The sequence below is a fragment of the Lathyrus oleraceus genome, chromosome 3, assembly GCF_024323335.1.
Source record: "Lathyrus oleraceus cultivar Zhongwan6 chromosome 3, CAAS_Psat_ZW6_1.0, whole genome shotgun sequence".
NCBI lineage: Eukaryota > Viridiplantae > Streptophyta > Magnoliopsida > Fabales > Fabaceae > Lathyrus > Lathyrus oleraceus.
The window spans coordinates 138,703,553-138,710,422 of NC_066581.1; positions in this window are offsets into that span (position 1 = coordinate 138,703,553).

The window sequence follows — 6,870 nt, forward strand, 5'->3', positions numbered from 1 at the left end:
TGAAGAGTTCACTCGTCTTGTGAACGCCGATGCAGTCAAGAAATACTTCTCCTAAAAAGAAAAGAACTGCTCGCTAAGTTGAAAACCCGAAAGGGCGGCTTAGGAAAAAATGAGCGTCTCGATGGATTGAAGACTCGAAAGGGCGATCCAGGCAAAAGTTAGAGACATAAAACAGAAAAATTATCCCGATAATTTGAGTACCCCCATTGGGGCAATTTATGCAAAAAATAGGGATTATGGCAAGTAACTGCATCCTGTTAATCTTCAGTCTTGAAGACATTCTTGAGCGTGACCTTCGGTTCTAATTCGTCGTCTTCAATCGGAGCCAAGAGCACAGTGGATATCAAAGTTGGTAGAAGGATTAATGATCATTGTATTTAATGTAGCCCTTTTCCATGTAAATTACCAATTTTCAACTTTTGTAAAGATCTATGAAGTCTTGTCATTTATGAGCTACCATTCTATTAAATAAAGTTGAGCTTTTTATTTAATTGTTTCTACTCTTATTTATCTTTCATCCAAATAGATTTAAATTTTATGATGATCATTTTGAAATTAAATTACAAATCAAAATCATGTTTTCTTAAATAATAAAAGCAGTTACTTTAAGAGCAATCGATTTCATTTAAGGAATATCAACAGTGGTCTGAAAACAGGTAAGCCCTAAATATGAAGCATTGTTGGTTGTCCCCAAGCAGTTGGAGTAAACTCTGTATCTTCCCTAGCAACATTTTAGCATTACCAGTCGAATTTTGTTGGTTTCTCCAGCTGAGTTTGTGATGCCTCCCTTGAGTCGTAGGTGCGTTGTCTCAGCAGTTTGCATTAAATCCAGCATAAGATTCTTGTTTCCCTTCAAGTCTCCAACGGATTTCATTCAGTACTAATTCTAGAGCAGTTGTCTGATCCTCTGTAAGGTTGTCTCCCCATTTGATATGCTGTTGACCTAAAATTATCCATAGAGTTGATGGTGCAGATCCTCGGCAGATTTTGCTCTTTTCCCTAGCCAGGGTTGAGCCTTTGAGATGCTTGATTTGCGTTCTTCTTTCACCTCTCTTTCTCCAGTTGGTTCCCTCTTGTGAAGATTGGCTGAGTGTTGTATCGATGATTCAGACCAGTGACATTTGTATCCTTTACGATCATTTGTATCCTTTGTGATTCATTATTTCTCTGATCCTCTGATATGATGGTGTCCTTTCCCCCACACAGATTTGGTATGTCTGTCCTCTTTCAATTATAGAGTGTCAGTCCCCTTAATCAGAAAGAATTTAACCTTTCTCATTCCCACTAAGTTATTTCCTCGTGGATGATCATTATTTCAGTTTCCTCCCCAGTTGATTGTCTGGATGGAACCACTCCCCCTGAGCTATATTCTCCCCCTTTGGTCTTCTGCCTAGTAACCGGTAGTTGTAAACCCTATTTTGGCTTTTCCTCGGCAGGTTTTTCTTACCCAGTAACTAGTAATGAATACACATCCCATATGCCCTCAGCAAGTCATCCTTGATATGTTTACCCTAATCGGTAACAAATTCCTCTCTGTCAGATTTGTTATCACCTTACCCAGTAACCGGTAGTGGATAATACATTTCTGTTACTCCTGTGTTGAAGATCATTTCTTCCTCAGTTGAGTTTAAGTGCGTATTTCCTGAGTGAGACCGTTGTTTCCTGCTTGGTTCGAGTATTTCAGCTCTGTTCTGATCTACCCGTTTCCCCTACAGATTTTCCTTTTATCCCCGGCTGAGTCTTTCCATTGATTTGCTTCCGTGGAATCCCTCGTGTCCCCCAGTAGTTTTAAGTCGTAGCTTGGCCTACGCGTAACTTTTATCCCCCAAAGTCTCTGTCTCCCCAGTGAGTTTTCCTTACGGAATGCATCATGCTCCTGCGGACTTTCAGTCTCTCCGGATTCTTTTCTCTTGTGGCAAAATTTTCCCCACAAGATTATTTTTAGCATTCATATCATATGCATCATGAGGTCTCTTAGGGACCAAAATTTGTTTCTATATGTTGTTATTTAAGCCCATTCTACTAAGTCGATACGAAGATTTTAACCTTCATCTCCTCAGCTAGAACGTCCTTAAATAGGAGCAGCTGTAAGACCCTAATTTTGACCCTAAGATCCCTCATGTTATCTCATCATATGCATTAGCACTGGGATCACACATTGGCATTCTCCTTACCCCTTATTAATTGGGTTTTCATTGGGAGAGATCACCAAGCACATTTGATTGTATCATACTTCATTTTTCTTTGTTTACTAACCAAAATACCAAAAATATGTCATTGTATAATTTAACTCTTTTGTAGGTAGTGTGCATGCTCACCTATGCTCTATCAAGCTCATATATAGGGTTTAAGACCCTCATTGCAAGGAGCTCAATCAAGAATTGGTCTACATTGGCTCTAAGTATCATATATGGAACCCCATGATTTTCACATGTTATTTTGATCAAGAAATCATCAAGAGTTTGGAGTTGATTTGCCTTGGAAACCCTAATTCATCTGGGTATCTTGTGTAACTTCTTCAACAAGTTTCTTCAACAATTGATAAAATATTTAAAGGGATACTTCACATTTCATCATCTTATGCATCTATGATCCTCCATGAGTCCCAAAAGTCAAGATAATGTCAAGCTAGCAAGATGGTTCATGGTGGTTGACTAGAGGAAGTCAACTGGTCAAAACTGGGGTTCCCTAGACCCTATCTCCTACAATTTTTGTCATATGAAAATGATTAAAAGAGAAAAGTTACTCTAAAAGACATTCCAAACAACTTTCATGTTTAGGTAAAGAGCTAATTTTTCTTGGAAAGTCATTTTTTATGATTAAAGATTATAGGTCATTTTGTCTAAACCGTAACTTCGAGGTCAACTTCCTAAGACCATAACTTGCTCATTTTTTATGAGATGAAATCCATTAAAATTGCATGATCAAATTAAAGATGTCTAATTCAACTTTTATGTTTGGAGGAAGTGCAAATTCAACTTGAAAATGCATGTGCGAAGAGTAAACGTTATAGGTCATTTTGGACCAATACCATTGAACAAGTGATTTTCCTCAACTTATAAAATGCATAAATCCCTCATGCCAAATTCAAATGGGGTTACGTTTATGACCAAATTGAATAGGTTTGAAATATCTACAACTTTGATGAAGGAACCTTTCTCATTTGAAGTCCATAGAAAAAGTTATTCAAGGTGAAAGAAGTGAACATATGGTTTGGTACTTAGAATTTGTTTTTAATATGTTTGATTTCCCAAACTTCCACCTCAAAATTAATCATGATCCAAGCTTCAAATGAAAACTTGTTCAACATGAAATTTGTTCCTCTTGATCTCACCTTTCCAAGAAGTCCAAAATCATCTCATTTATACAAAGTATGAGGTACTTGCACATGGGTGAAAGTTGAAGCACCATTTGGATGTTTTCAAGGTGAAAGTTGAATCATCATATATGGTTACCCATACTCTTCATTTGTTATTTTGATCAATAATTCACCAAGTGTTTGAAGCTTGTTTGTCAAGGAAGCCCTAATTTATCCGGGTACCTTATGTGCCTTCCTTAACAAGTTTCTTCAACATTTGGTAAAAGTTATCATGGGATACTTTATTGAACATAATCTTATGCATATATGATCCCTCCATAAGCCCCAAAGAATAGAATAACTTCAAGTTTGCAAGTTGGTTCAAGGAGGTTGACCAGAAAAGTCAACTGGTCAAATCTAGGTTTCCCTAGACCATATCTCCTACAATTTTTGTCATATGAAAATGATTCCAAGATCAAAGTTACTCTTTATGACATTCCAAACAATCATAACTTGATCAATTTTTATGATATGAAGATGATCCAAGTTTCATTTTACAACTTTTCATCTTTGAAAAAGATTAAATTCCACTCGCAATGGCATGTGCCATGAGGAAACATTATAGGTCCATTTTGGCCATCATCATTGAACAAACATTTTTCCTCAACTTCTAAAATCAATAACTCCATCATGAAAGATCCAAATTGTGTTAAATTTGTGACCAAATTTAATATAATTGAAATAGCTACAACTCTTTAGAAGGAACCAAAGTCATTTGAAACTCATACCAAAAGTTATTCAAGGTGGAAAAAAGGGTCATTTGACTTTTAACTTAGAAAATTTTCAAGTATGTTTGATTCCTCCAACTTCAACACTAAAATACATCAAGTTCCAAGCTTTAAATGGAAAAGGTTCCAACATCAAAGTTGTTTCATTTCATGCTAGCTTTCCAAACAGTCTAAGATCATTCCATTTGGACAAGAGTTGAAGGGGTTGCACATGGTTTCTTTGCATGACCCAATTTGGCAACTTTTTTACTCAATTTTCAAACACCTTTGCATGGCTTCATGAAGTGATATCAGTATGTTTTGTGCATGAATTTGGACTTATTGCAGTCATCATTTGAGCCTAAATGCATGCCCATGCACCCATGCACACAACTTACTATTTTTGGATTCAATTTTTGAAGGTGTAGAAATCACATTGTAATGCCTATATAATGAGCTCACTGGCCTCAGAATTGAAGAGGACCCTTGCCCAAGCTATGATCAACAATCCCATAGCCTCCATTTAAAGAATACCTTGAAGATTTCATTGAAATCGAGCTTCTAGTTTAATTTCTATTTTTAAATTAGAACTCCAAGGATTCACATTCATTTGTGTTCTAATCATCTCCTGTAAGCAAGATGAAGCAAAGCCAAGAAGAATTGCATCGAGATCAAGACAAATCACTGCAACCTGAAGGTGATTTTTCCAGATTTTCAAGTCTTCAATTCTTCAATTCTCTCTCATTTCTCCATAATTTTGCTTGATTTGTGGCTGGCTAGAGTCCTACCAATGTAGGAAACAAGATTGAGTTGCTTTGAGGTTGAATCAAAGCAACTCAGCTTGCATACCTCATCTTTCAACTCCACATATCTTTTTATATAGTGAGAGTTGGAGAAATTGGAGGTCAGATTCAAGATCCTCATGATTTTCTCTTCAAAATAGTATATAATACATGAATTTTTGTGAACATTGGGTCCTGACCAGTCTGGCGAGGATGACAGGAGAAGATGACCGGAGCTAGGGCTCCGGTGATGCGTTGGTTCAATCCAGACCATCTGATCCTTGGTCCATGTTCTAATATTGGCCTTCCAATCTGATTACCATCCATACATACGCGTTGACTAGGGTACACCATGGATGACATGCGTTTGGCCATCAGATCTGCCACCTTAATTAATGAGGGATATCTGATGGCCCTTGTTTTTTATTTAGTTATTTGATTTTCTGATTTAATATTTGATTAGAATTTTCTTATTAAATTCATTATAAATTCAATTTTAATCCAAAAAATATGTGACTTTCACCAAAAAAATTTAAATAATTTCTTCTTCCCATTTCTGAATTAAAATTATTTTTTGGATTGGATTTGATATTTGTAGTGAATTTAATGATTTTTTTACTTATTTTTAATTGATTTTAAATACTTCTGACTTTTCAAAAATGCCAAAAAAATTAGTCAAAGGTCTTTTGACCTTGTTTGACCTATGATAAATGCCTTGGTATTTATTTGATGATTTGAAGGTATTTGAGGTTTTTCATCTTTTAAAATGCATTTTTTTCATTTAAAGATTGAATTTTAATTATTTAATTGCTTTAAAATTGTGTTGAGCTATTTGATTGACTTGGAGTTGACTCATCTTTTGTTTGTCCTTGATCTTGGTTGAGTTGGACTTCAATTTGATCAATACAATTGGATTTATGGGGTTGATGAAGTATGAACTTCATCCCTTAAGATGAATGGATAATATTGATCAAGTGAGGTTCATCCCTTGATCAATTTGGGATTATCTTTCACTTATCTCTTTATCTTCATCTCAATTCTTTCCCAATCCATCCATGGCCAATGAATTCTCACAAGATCAAATGCTAGTTGATTCATCAATGACCTTGTGTCAGATGAATCAACATGAGCCTGATTGAGATAAGTTCATCCCCTCTTATTTTTGTGTGTGGTATGCTTTAGGAGCTTGGTTCTTTGTACCATGTCTCTAGCATGCATTAACACCAATATTATTATTGTCCGGCCTCGGATAGTTATGACTTCTACATAAGTCCAATTACGATTGCTTAACATAGAGCTAAATTTGTCCCAAAAGGCATATAATTTTTGTAAGTGAGATTGTAAGTCTCCCATTCCTCAAGGTATTTTGTGAATATTTAACCTCTTTTCCATTTATGAGAGCTAGTGGCATATTTGTTGATTTATCCAAGTTGGAGCCCTTCTCATGATTGATGTCTAGGTTCATATCTTCATGCTTAAGAGTGGATGATTGAGTGTTCTCCAAAAAATGACTTAAAAACAATTTTATTCTTCAATAACATTCACTAACATTTCTTTGTATTAACGTTATTTTTTATATTATTTACTTCAATGCAATTTAAATTTATGCACTTTATTATTCATTACCATTTACATTCATGCAAGCTATTTATGTTTCATACATTTTTACTTTACTCACTTGAGCCATATTTTGTGCTTGTATTATATTGTGCTTGTGATTTTGTTTGGTTTGTGGTCATAGGACCTTAAAATATTTAATAAAAAGAAAACACCTAAAACATACATTGCTAGATTGTTGGACCTCTATCTAAGACTTGATATGAACTTATGGACTTAAAGTAGGCAACATCCATATGCTTTGAACGAAACTTGGCCAATGTCATTACTTTGAGACTCAACCTTGGCCAATGCCATTCATCTGATACAAGCCTTGAGAACTCTATTGGTTTATCTTTTACTTTGTCTCTGTGCTTAAGTTGTTATTTTTATCTTATTGTTTCTATCTGATGATTGTCTCTGTGAG